Here is a 13,528-nt window from a genome sequence, read left to right on the forward strand (position 1 = left end):
TTGCTGCCCACAGGTCCAGCCTATATGTGACTGTAACCCTGATATGGTAAGGTGAGTGATGGGGTGCTCCTGGAAGTGGGTTATGAGTTCCGTTTGTAGGTGTGCCCTTTTAATGTTATACAGGTGTTGTTTGAGTCTGGTTTCTATGGTGTGTTTGGTTTCTCCAATGTATTGTTTATTGAAAAGTGTACATGTAATGATATAAATGGTGTTATGTGTGTTCAATGAATAGGATTATTGTACTGGTGCTGATGTGTGGCTGTGTATATTTGTAATGAACTTTATCTGTCAAAAATGGAAATTATGAGGTTTGAGGTCTTGTGGTGGCTTACTACTGAATCTTGCTTTGGTGAGGAGGTCCTTTAAGTTTTTGTTCTTTCTAAATGCTGAAATGATTCTGTATGGTTTGAGTGGTATGTAAGTGTGCTGAACTGTAGAGAAGTTGTGTTTGATTGATTGATGTAGGGGTCTAATCCTATTTGAAAATGTGGTTACTAGGGGGATGATAATTGTCTGTTGATTGAGTATTGATGACAAGGGAGAAGAGACAGGGGAAGTGTTTCGGTTTAGTGATTGGTGCAGATCACTTTCCATAGAGGAGTCAGGATTAGGGTAAGGGAGGGAGATAGGATGAGAACCCTGGTTAGGGTAATGGTACACATTAGGGTTAGGCGTGGGGTTTGGGGAAAGGTTGAGGTTAAGGTTAGGCATGGGGTTAAGGGAAAGGTTAAGGTTAAGCGTTGGGTTAAGGGAAAGGTTAAGGTTAGGCGTTGGGTTAAGGTTAGGCGTGAGGTTTGGGAAGAGGTTAAGATTAGGCGTGGGGTTTGGGGAGAGGTTAAGGTTAGGCGTGGGGTTAAGGGAAAGGTTAAGGTTGGGCGTGGGGTTAAGGTTAGGCGTGAGGTTTGGGGAGGGGTTAAGGTTAGGAGTAGGATTGAGGTTAAGGTTAAGAGAGGTGGATGATTTAGGGTTAGGACTAGGGTTAGTTTCTAGTTTTGAGTCGGTTGATCCACTTCCATCTCTGACACGTGGAAGCCGAAGGGGGGGAAGGGAGGGGTGTGCACTCCACATCATATACGCGCGGGCCGGAGGGGTCCGGGCGCTGCCGGCCAAAGTAGTAGACCCCATGGTTGCCCACTTGTAGATTAACCCGTTGGTTGGGTTTAAAGACTGTCTGTCTGTAGGGTTAGGGTTAGGTATGGTTTTTAGAGTGGTTAAGGTTAGGGTTAAGGTTAGGGTAAGGTATAGTTTTTTAGAATGGTTAAGCTTAGGGTCAGGTTTAGGGTAAGGTATAGTTTTTTAGAATGGTTAAGGTTAGGTTTAGGGTTAGGTAAGGGTTTTTAGAGTGGTTAAGGTTAGGGTTAGGGTTAGGGTAAGGTTTAGTTTTTTAGAATGGTTAAGTTTAGGTTTAGGTAGGTCTGTCAACTCGACGTAGGATCAGGCAAAACCCTTGAGTTGCGTACCTTATGCAGGTCCGGTCCTCAGTTGGTTGCCATGTGTCCATGTCGAGTGGTATGGTCATGATGTCTAGGTCCGCTTGTCAACGGATGTGGAAAGCATAGTGCAACTTAGGAGTTTACTCTCTTTCGGATCCTTCTTTTTTAGCTCCCCGTTGTCTATGTATTTACTTCCGTGTTCGTCAGTCTTTTGGTCCTGGATGTTTTCAATCATGTGTGTAATTGTGTGTATTCCCTTCCAGGATCCTAACTCTGAATTAACCCATGTCTAGTCGAATCCAGCTAGTCTGTATGGGTATACTCGGCGTAGGATCAGGCAAAACCATCGAGTTGCGTACCTTGTGCAGGTCCGGACCTCAGTTGGTTGCCATGTGTCCCTGTCAAGTGGTTAGTCTTTAAACTACCAGTGGTTTGAGCAGACAAAAACCCAGAAGGCGAGCCCTCTCTACGGTTGTCATGCATCCGCCCTTGGAGTTCCGTCCTGTGTTTCCGTAGGTGTATGGAGGGTTTAGGATCAGGCAAATCTTCTCTGGCTTACGTATGGTACGTCTGGCAGTAGTAGAAGTTGATTGCTATGTGTCCATCCCCACCATCTCAGTCGTAGGTAATTCAGTGGTTTTGGGTGATAGTGACCAGTGGAGTTACTCCCTTCCAGGATCGTAACGTTTCCAGAGGTATATCCTCCCTAGACAGTGAATTTGTTCGTAGTACAGGTAAAAAAGTGGTTCGGTTGTCCAGGCTTAGTGCGGGGGGGTAAGGGATCCCCCAGTGAGAAATTATTCTGTGGGATCCAATTCTCCGCCAGACATTATCTGGGCACCCCAGGGATTACACGGCCAATGCGAGTCCTCCAGCCGCAGCGCCTGACCCAAAAGCCCCACTTTTCGAGGACTTAACTGCCCCAACCCGCTAGGATGAAACACGCGCTACTGAACATACTGCCAATCCAATTCTAAACTGGGGTAGATAGTCGTCCAGCGCGGTACGCAAGTCTCCTGTTTTTGTGGGGCTGGGAGGGTTGAGCCGATTGGTCTGCCAACAGAACCCCGAGAGGTCCCGAAGGAGTCCGGTCTATCCATATCCTCCTGTCTTCTTGCTTGGTGTATGGAAGGGCCTAATTGCTTAGGGTGTAATCGCTGTTGGGGAGTCGCCAAGGTCGGGGTCCCCAGAGTAGTTGGAGAAAAAAGGTTCTCGTCCGTTGGGGTGGGTATCTTCAAAAAGTGTTTTTAGAAGGATGGTGGGTTGGTGAAGGTTTTTTTGTTAAATTTGGTCTATTTGTGTTCCATTTTAATGTTTATTTTCGTCAAGGGTCCATGGTCATGGCAACCCTTACTTCCAGAAACTAAAAAAAAAAAAATATATAAGATATATATATATATATATATATATATATATATTATAATAATTTATTATTAGATTTTTTTTTTTTTATTGTTTTTTTTTTATAATGTGAAAGTAAAAGTGACTAAAGGTAAGTATTTTTGAGAGTCCGTGGTCACGGTAACTCTATAGTGCTATTGGAGGCCTATTTTTGTGGTCTAAATGACCCCCTATTTTTTTATATGGGATGTGGGGTGGGTAAGGTGCGGGTGCAGTGTATGTCCAGATGTTCCTCCGCTGTACTGGAAGCCTCAGTAGTGGTCCAGCCCGTGGTAGTGGTGTTGGTCCTGGAGGGGTTTAGGGAAGTCCGTCCTTGGTCCGTGAGTCTCGGTGGGATTCTTTGATGTCTACGTTGTGGTTTTATTTTGGAGGTGGCTGCTGACCAAGGAATCCTTGAGGTTTTTTGTTCCTTTTGAAGGCCAGGATCGGTGTTAGAAGAGGGAGTAGTTGTTTTGACCGTAGTCTCTTCTGGATGTGGGTAGCTTGGTGAGTTGTATGGTGGAAGTGGGCCATGGGGTATGGTGGGGTGGAGCCTCTTTCTTGGGAGAGTTTCTTTAACATCGGTTCTTGTTGGTCTTTGGTTGGTGAGGCCAGGTTGTCCCGTGTTTTCAGAGTGGTAGTGGTGAGGGTCTGGTGTTCCAAACGGTTTCTTATATTTGATCCGGTCCGTGGAGTTTCTGGAGGGGGACAGAGCACGGGGTCAGGGTCCACAAATCGATAGCTTCTGTTGGGTTGTAGGAAGTTTATGGTGTTTTTGGAATTTCCTGCAGCGTCTTTAGTGTTTGTAAAGGTGGTTCAGTATTGGGGCCCTATGGTCCTGTGTGGGGGACCGTCCTCTGGAGTGTCCACGTCCTATCTCTCCACTGGATTGGTGAGAGCTTCGCCTTTTGGCTGGGTTTGCTGTTTTGATGGAGTGTGTGGGTTAATCCGGTCCGTGGAGTTTCTGGAGGGGGACATAGCACGGAGTCAGGGTCCAAGAATGGATAGCTTCTGTTGGGGCGTAGGAAGTTGATGGTGTTCTTTGAGTTTCCTGCAGAGTCTAAGTGCTCGTAAAGGTGGTCCGGTACTGGTGCCCTCTGGTCCTATGTGGGGGACCGTCCTCTGGGGTGTCCACGTCCTATCTCTCCATCCTATGGTGTGGTGAGCGGTGGTGGTATTCTGTTTGAAGAGGTGACCTGTTTGGCAGGTTTGAGGCGTGTCCTTCTCGAGGGGCTAGGTGTCTAGAAGGTCCTGGATTCGCATCATGTGGGATTGGCTGTGGGTTTGGTTGCCTGCTGGGGATGTCATCCAGTGGTTCTGTCCAGCAATCCCATGAATGATGGTGTTGACTGGGAAGAGAGTATGGAGGTAGGTGGTAACGGAGTGTTAACCTGTTCCTGCTGATTATCATTCCATACCACCCAGGTCTGGGTATGGGATGGAGATGAAAATGCAGAGGCCACCTTAACACTCTGCCTCTGCTCCGTTCCCTCAATCACCCTGGTCAGGGTATGATGTGGGGGAAGGTTAGGAGGGTTTGTGTTGCCCAAAAGGAGCCCTTCCCTATGTCAACCTTATGAGGGTATGACCGGGTCTCTGGGTCCTCTGGTATGGTGGGGGTTTGGCCGCTTTTTTAGAAAGGTTTCTTTGTTCTCGGTTCCGGTTGGTCTTGGGTTTGTGAGACCGGGTTGTCCTGTGTGGTCGGGGTTGTAGTGGTGGGAGCCTGTTGTGCCATTCGTTGAAGCCTGAAAAATAAACGTTATGTTAGGCAAAGTCGACGTTCCTGCAATGAGACTCGGTTGCCAGTATAAACTTTTTTCGGCTGGCCCCTCTGTGCGTCTCTTCTTAAAAGGTGTAGAGGGTCTAAGTGAGTATCTATGCCCCGTCTAAATTTTTGGGCCCGTTTTGTGGTGGAGTAGGGGGTCTGAGTTGCCATCTGAGTGCCCGGGGTCCTCGTTGTCTCGTAGATCTTCCATTGTAGTGTGTCCCTGTGTAAAACTCAAAATAAGGGTAAGAGAAAAGTACAAATGAAAATAGGTAGCCAAAAGGAGGTACCCCCGAAGTCCGTGTGGAACCTGCCTTCCTTACAGCTGCACAACGAGGCTCGATGGTCTGGAGGTCCGTTGAAGAAAAAGGCCAAAAAGGGCGTTGATTCTCTGGAGGGTGGGTTCCGTGATGTAGGAGTACCTAGATTAGGGAAGAAATCGCAAGGATTTAAAAGCGGCTCGGAGTGGTCCAGATTCGGGGTGTAGCATGAAGCTTTAGGGGCCTTTTGTTCAAAAGGAGTAGACTTTGGAGATGAAATATTCGTAGGGAGTGTAGAGTACCAGCTGGTGGCTTGGTCCAGGTGAGGTGTATCTAGGTTGTAGCATGGAGCCGGGGTCTGGTCTTTCAGCAGGAGTAGTCATCATTGGTGAAGTTCTTCTGTAGAGGTCCAGCTTGTGTCTTCTCCAGGTGAAGTGTCTCCAAAAAGTGTTGTGGTCGAGGAATGCTCCTCTTTTATAGGGAATAATGGGGGCGTGGTTTGCCAGGTAGGTCAAATCAAATCAACTCAAATCAAATTTATTTTATATAGCCCTTCGTACATCAGCTGATATCTCAAAGTGCTGTACAGAAACCCAGCCTAAAACCCCAAACAGCAAGCAATGCAGGTGAAGAAGCACGGTCGAATCCTATTGGTGCATGGGGTGTGCATGCGGTGTTCATGTGAGAGGTATGGCCTTGGCTCGTCCAATGAGATCGCTTTGTTTTTGGGACGCGGCGTCTAATAGTCTGTTATGTGATGGGAAGGCCTCCGTCGTTGATTCCTATGGGGAATTGTATAGGAGAAGTAGACACTTTGCTTTTGGGGTGCTGTTTGGGTTGTGGGTGTCAGAGAGGTACCAGGTGAGTTTTAAGTAAGATTAGAAGTCTTAGGAGTCAAGATGAGCCATACGTGGAGTTCCTGTGATGTGGAGAAGTATGATAGATCCTCCTGTGAAAAATGTGTGTTTGACCTTTTGTGTCACCATTGACTTGTGTGTTAGCGTTGGGAGCGGTCTGCTCTAGTTAAAGGTTTGAGGCTGGAAATACCCAAATGTGAGGTTCTGTGGGTCCAGGTAGAAAGGTAGAGGGTAGAGGGGACATCTGTAGGTTCCTGTAGAATCTATAGTTGGGGTTCTGGGTGACCCATAGGTCTGGTTATAGGTCTTCAAATGTGGTTGAGTTATTTTTCCTCCGATTTTTGTGGAGTCACGTCACTGATATGCAGTGAGGTGCGATGTGCAGGGAAAAGTTGTGGCCGTTGTTTTTTGGTCTTTTTGTGGTGTTAGAGGGCTTGAGCCTTGTTTCTTTATTGAGGGGTAGTTGTATGTAGGGTTACTAGGGGGGTGTTCCCTTTACCCGGATCGAAAATGGTGCTGTTTTTGTCTTTTTTAGTTGGCGCTTATTAGCGGAGTTTAGCTTTGATCGCGTTCCTGTCCACTTGGGTTCCCGGATATGCGGTAGATTTGGCCGTTTTGCCGTGTTTTCGCCCACTTGGAGTATGGGATGTACGGATCCGTAAAAACTTTTTTTTGCTGTTTCCAGTGATGTGTGTCCTCCGGAGTTGGTGTAACCTGTCCTGTTGGGGGATACTTACCTGGGGGGGGGGGGGGGGTCCAGTGTTGAATATTGATGTTTACCCGTGTGAGAGAGGTTTTTTGATCCAGATGGATGGTTTTAGGTGGTTCCTTTTTGGTTGTCCCATGTATGTACCTGTGATGTACAGTTGACAGGCATTCCTGGTTGAGGCTCGTAGTGTGGGTTGGTGTCGTATGGGTGGGGGTCTTACCTGGGTTTTTGGTTTGTTTGTGTATGGTGCAGAGGTGTGAGTGGGGTGAACCTATTTTATAATTTTGTTTCCTTTTGCTCCTAAGTTGGAAATACGGTCGTCAGGATTTCTGTGAGAGGGTAGGAGTCTGTTTCAACTGTGTCAGGGTGGTGATGTCTTGTTCTTTGGTGAAAAAGAAGGGTGGGGGTTGCCTCTTAGTTGAAAAAAGTAGAGGAGGTGATGTATATCTGAGGGTCAGGGGCTGGTTGTAGAGTTCTTGGTCTTTTGATGAAAAAATATTGGTTTTGAGGGTGGAGAAGACTTGGGGTAGGTGGTTCTTGAGTTCTCCGTCGTTCTAGTTGTTTCTTAGGAGAAAAAGTGTGTGTTGGTGGAGGTCTCCGAAGTGATGTCCTTCAGAGATTTGGTAGAGCTATTTTAGGTTGTATTAAATCTAATGATTATTTTTAACCTTTTCACCATCAAACCATTTCCTAGAGAAGTATACTGGGTGTAGAATCAACACCCCTAGAGAAAGCCTGATTTGAGATGATCCCAGGTAATTTACAGGGATCAAAATTTCCTTGGCTTGCTGCGTCCAGATCCCTCGGCAGGCAATGTAGCGGTGACTGGCTAGTGTTTGTTTCTAGTTTTGAGTCGGTTGATCCACTTCCATCTCTGACACGTGGAAGCCGAAGGGGGGGAAGGGAGGGGTGTGCACTCCACATCATATACACGCGGGCCGGAGGGGTCCGGGCGTGGCCGGCCAAAGTAGTAGGCCCCATGGTTGCCCACTTGTAGTTTAACCCGTTGGTTGGGTTTAAAGACTGTCTGTCTGTAGGGTTAGGGTTAGGTATGGTTTTTAGAATGGTTAAGGTTAGGGTTAAGGTAAGGTATGGTTTTTAGAGTGGTTAAGGTTAGGGTTAGGTAGGTCTGTCAACTCGATGTAGGATCAGGGTTAGGGTTAGGGTTGGGTTAGGGTTAGGGGTTAGGGTTTAGGGTTAGGGTTGTGGTTGGGGTTGGGGTTAGGGTTAGGTTTTGAATATAATTGTGTTTCGTTTCAACTAGTTAGTTTTACGGTGCACAGGCCTATCTCCTGTTTATCCCTCCCATTTCTGATGATCTAATATAATAGGTGTAGTACTTAAAAAGGCCCGTAGATGTCCTCCTAGGATCATAAATTAAACTGAGGTAAGCTCCAAGTTGCCTCTTTTTCTGGGTGGCAGTGCAGAAGTCGATGTGGTGAGAGATTCATTCAACCATAGTGTTATTAAATATGAACATAAACGCCATATTGTGCATTTAAATGGTTTTATTGTTTTGTTAAAGGAAAGGAAAAACCTAAAAGAGGAAGTGCCAAACTAAAACCAAACAAACCATAAATATATAGAGAGTAAAAATAAAATATGAATAAAACCATGTTCTTCTCCATCCATTTTCCTGTCTGTTAAAACCCATTTTCTAAAACCTCTCATTCAGTCTTTTTTAAGGTTAGGTGTGGGGTTAAGGGAAAGGTTAAGGTTAGGCGTTGGGTTAAGGGAAAGGTTAAGGTTAGGCATGAGGTTTGGGAAGAGGTTAAGATTAGGTGTGGGGTTTGGGGAAAGGTTAGGGTTAGGTGTGGGGTTAAGGGAAAGGTTAAGAGAGGTGGATGATTTGCTGTGGTCTGTGAGTGTTGGATGAATGGGAGGGAGGGCGGCCAATGTGTTGTTTTTAATGGTTCTTAGAAATCGTTTTGAATATCCTCTTCTTCTAAGTGCATTGAATAGTGTATTTATTGCATAATCCAGGTCTTGCTTGCAAGATGATATCCTGTAGAACCGTATGATTTGTGATTTTATTATTCCCTTAAATGTATGTTTAGGATGGTAACTGTGTTTATGAAGTAAAGCATGTGTGTCTGTTGGGTTGAAGTAAACTCTAGTGTGTAGTGTTTTCTGTGATTGATTGTTATTACTGAAAAAACTGTTGTGTCTAAGAAGTTGACTTCTTGCGGATGAATTGTGTATTTAACCTTAATGGATGGATGATGACCGTTGAGAAAGTTAATAAAATCTGTGAATAACTGGATGTCGTGGGGCCAGGCTCCTATTATGTCATCTAAAAAGCAGTAATAAAAAGTGGGTTGATATGGACACTTGGCCAGTGCCTCTCTCTCCCATTCAGCCATGTATATATTGGCGTAAGCAGGTGCACATTTTTTGCCCATAGCTGTTCCCTCCACCTGCAGGTAATAGTGGTCATTGAATAAAAAGTCATTGCTAGTCAGGCTGATTTCTAATAGTTGTAATATTTCTTTGTCCGGTCTAGTGTTGTCTGGGTATCTCTTAAAGATATTTCTAATTGCTTGTATTCCTGTTGCTGTATTTATGTTGGTGTATAGGCTATCAATATCTATCGTGAATATGTGTGTGTGGGAGGGAACAACTATGGGTCCAATCCTCTCCATGAAGTGGTAGGTATCCCTGAGAAAGCTGGGGTGCCTTGTGGAGAGAGGGTTGATATGGTGATCTATATATTGTGAAATGTTATATGATTCACTATTGCAGTCTGAGACAATCGGTCTGCCAGGAGGAACTTCAAAGGGAATTGTCCATGTCTCCGGTTCCTTGTGTACTTTTAACAGTAAGTAGAATAGTCTAGGTCGTGGGGTGTCTGTACCGTAGAGAAAGTCCCGTTGTTTTGCTGTGATGTAGTGTTGGTCGTAGAGTCTTTTTATTATTGTCCTTAGCTGTGTCTGTGGTTGTATACTGTTTTCTATTTGTTTATAATGTTTGGTGTTTGATAACTGGCTTTAGACATGTATTGATGTTTATCCAATATTACTATTTTTGAACCTTTATCTGCTGGTTTGATGATTATGTGTGGGTTATTTTTAAGTTGTTGTATTACCTGTCTTTCTACGTGTGTGAGGTTATCCTCCCTATCTGTGTGAGTCTGATGGTTGTGAAGTGTGTTTTTGTCTATTCTGATTAGTCTCCTGATTCTACCATCTATCTGGGAGGTTTTAGGTTCCCAGGTAGATGGTAAAGTAAATGGTAGGTGATTGTCATCTGTGTTGTAGTCAAAATAGTCCAAAAGTTTAAGTCTTCTATGATATTTGTGGGTGTCCCTTTGAAGTTCCTCCCAATCAAATTTGTTTGGGCGAGGGATGAATGTCAACCCTCTCTCCAGGAGCTTTACCTGTGCTGCTGTGGGTATAAAGGATTTGGAAAGATTCATGATATTAGTTGTTGACTGGTCCGCAGCTCCCCTTGGTGGAGGATCTGCACTGGTTATTAGGGAAGGAAAGAGATTGCATAGAAATAACTTTTCTTGCAAACTGTGGCTTGTGGTTAATGTAAATGTAACTGTCTACACCAGTGTTGAAAGATGAGGTCTGCTGTGGTGGATGTCCAGTGTATGAGATCTGTTGTTGTGTGAAATGTGTCTTGTGGAATCTCTAATAGGGTTGGGAAGTTAGTGGTAATGTAAGCGTTGATGAGCTTAAGGTTTCTCTTCTGCTGTGGAGTAAGAAGAGGTGAATGGCTGATGACAGGAATGTATATTGTTGCGTTTGGAAATGTTTTCTTTGCCTCCTTGTGCATACCTGACAGCTGTTTTAGTGATGTTTGGAATGGGTCATGATCCTTGTTGTTCAGGCCCACCGAGATAACAACAGTCGCTGTGTCTGTATGTATGGGGGTTTTCTCCAGTACTTTTATGAAATTATAGAATGTTGCCCCTGGGTAACTGTCTACCTGGATGTTGGGGTTATTGAATGGTGGGATCCGGTTGAGGTTTGAGTCTCCTATGATGAGTGTTGGTGTGTGTCCCTCAATGTTCCAATCTGCCACCTTGTAGTTCGGCCTAGCCTTGTGAAGGGTTTTTGGGAAGGGTGTGTGGGTTTAGGCTGTGGTTGGGGTTGGGGTTGAAGATGGGGCTGTGGTGGGGGTGATGGTGGGTATTTTGAGGCGCCAGTTGTACAGGGACCCTGGACAGGCAGAGGCACAGCTATGTTCGTTTCTAGTGGGGGTTCGGATTTGGGAGCTTTGGGGTGTTGCCCATTGTCTTGCCCTTTAATCATCGTCATGTGCCCCTTGAATTGCCCTGTCCTTGTCTGTACCCCTTTCCTGGCGCCTCCTGTGGGTGAAAGAGGAGCAGATGTAATTATGTCCCTTAGTAATATTGATACATTACTCTGTGCTCCTTTGCAGTTAGTGTTTTGTTTAATGGGTGTAGCTGTAAGTGTACAAGTTTCTGTTTGACTGTTGACTGTGTGGTGAACCTGGGCTATGATGGGGGTGGCTGCTTTAGGAGTAGGGGGGCCCACTGGACTTTTCCATTCCTCCTTTCCAGTTGTAGGGGTTGCTATGTTTACCTCTCCTTTTTGATTGGAAAGGGAAGAATCAGTGAAATTGGATGTTGAGGGTAGGGAGTGAAGATGTGTTTTGGAAAGAGTTTGTGTGCGAAGGTTATAAGTTTCACTCAGGGTCGGTTGTTTTCCCAGTGATAGTGTCCGTAGGTATGATGGTTGTTTTTTTGGCAGGGGGCGAGGTTTTGATAGAGGTGGAAATTCCTCTGCTGAGGAGAGAAGGGGCACTGGGTTTGGAATTAAAGTTAGTATCGTTGGTCGGGAAGTTTGTAGTGGGGTGTGTTCTATTGCTGGAAGTGTATGTGGTTGGTCTCCTATTGTGTTGGTCTGTATAGTTGTTTGTTGGGGAGAGGAAGTGGCCTTAGGGGGTTTCAAGGTGGTTTCGACTCTAATGATGGTGGTGGGTGTCAATTTATGTTTGTACCTCTTATGTGCCCAGCCTGTTGCGATTGTCAGTGCCAGAGTGTTGGGTGTGTTTATTTGTTGTGTAATGTTGTAGGTGATTGACCGGTAATGTGCCTGTAGTATATTCATGTTGTTTTGCATCCACTGGTGTGTGTTCTGTGATAATTTTATTGTGGTGTTGTCTGTGGGTGAAGATGGTTTGATAAAGTTGGTGACACGATGCACCTGTCTCATCATGCCAGTGGGGAATGTCTGGTTTTTAAGTGCTTTTTCCACCACCTCCATGTGGTGGGTTGCCTGTTTTAATTTAAAGTACAGTTTGGCAGTCTGCCTTGTCTCCTCGTCTGGGGGTTCGTATAGGCCAGGCCGTCTGTATGCGTAGGGTTGGGTTTGGGGTTGTGGTGTCCTATCATATGCCCTGGTCTTTAAAAGCATTAATGCCTGCATTGTTACTAAACCCTGAGGCTAAAATGCCTAAATACTGCGCTTCCTAGTTTAATACACTACAATCAGGTTGTTCTCAGTCGAGGAGGACCGGACCGTGTAATTCAAAAAAGCAGGGCAATACTATATTTAGAGATAGAAGATGTGAAGGCCTGAACAGCACGATACTTCTTGTGCTGCTCAGAACCAGTCCTTACCGCCTTGTTATTTTGTCTGCCGGGTTTATTGAAATATGGAGGTGGAGATGAGGTTACGATTGTTTCTTGACGTTCCCGAATTCCAGGGCTGGGGCTGTGATCCGTTGTTCTTTCGCCGTGTTCTTTGTAGACCGGGTTATTGCGATATGGAGATGGAGATGAGGTTTACCGATTGTTTCTTAACGTTCCCGAGTTCAAAGGCTGGGGCAGTAATCCGTTGTTCTTTCTGGGTCCAATCCTGTTAAAAGATCTTGTCCCACAGGTTAAAATCCCGATTGTTTCCCCAAGTGTCTGTGCACCTTAGGCAATGAGCTCCCCCTTACCCCTCCACATCTTAACTCTAAAACGTAACTTTTAATTATATTGGTTAAAATCAAAAAGGTGATTAAAAGCCAAGCACTGTTAAAATCCACTGTGAAGTCCTGTTTGCAAAACCCTGACGTTTCGCAGAATTTTCTGCTTCTTCAGAGGGATCTTTTCCTCGACCGAGAACCCCCGTACCTTTTAAAATGGGCGCAATTAGGAGGGAGAGACCTAGCCACTGCGCCCAAATTGGGCGTTTCTATCTTTCTGTTATCTATTGGCTCAATTTACCAGCGGGAGATACTCAAAGGCGGGAAATGTATGGCATTACAAGGGCTTATATGTTGAGCTCCTCTTTCTTCTGTTTGCTTTTCAGTTCAGTTTCCAGACTGTTATAAATTAACCTAGCGATATCCCCAGTCAGAACTTCTATCAGTTAAATATCCTTTGTCATGATAGTCCCTCATTTATCCCAATATTTTCCCTCTCTGATACTTTACTTCCCTAACTTTCCCTCCCTATTCTGTCCCCGTCTTGTTACTCTATTCAGTTATATTACATTTTCTATTCTGTACTTTTTTATTTCCTTAGTTGTTATGTGTAGTTCTATATATGGATACAATTCAATCCCTCTGGCACAATGAGACAAATCAAAGAAATAAAAAATAATAACAGTGTTGGGGGAGATAAGAGTGATTCAATGTTATATGTTGCTGTGATTCACAAGCGCTATTGCTCTCGCGGTGGGTCCAGACGTGGATGACCCGTGGACAGCGGAGGAGCAACACGCCACACGAGAAGCAGAAACCAGCACCTGAGGGCAGTACTATGCTTGTAGAGGGACAACCCAGGGATGGCACGGGCTAGGGTTAGGTTTTGAATATAATTGTGTTTTGTTTCAACTAGTTAGTTTTACGGTGCACAGGCCTATCTCCTGTTTATCCCTCCCATTTCTGATGATCTAATATAATAGGTGTAGTACTTAAAAAGGCCTGTAGATGTCCTCATAGGATCATAAATTAAACTGAGGTAGGCTCCAAGTTGCCTCTTTTTCTGGGTGGCAGTGCAGAAGTCAATGTCGTGAGAGATTCATTCAACCATAGTGTTGTTAAATATGAACATAAACGCCATATTGTGCATTTAAATGGTTTTATTGTTTTAAAGGAAAGGAAAAACCTAAAAGAGGAAGTGCCAAACTAAAACCAAACAAACCATAAATATATAGAGA

This window comes from Oncorhynchus mykiss, chromosome 8 (assembly GCF_057628025.1).
Source record: "Oncorhynchus mykiss isolate SJ-2025 chromosome 8, ASM5762802v1, whole genome shotgun sequence".
Lineage (NCBI taxonomy): Eukaryota > Metazoa > Chordata > Actinopteri > Salmoniformes > Salmonidae > Oncorhynchus > Oncorhynchus mykiss.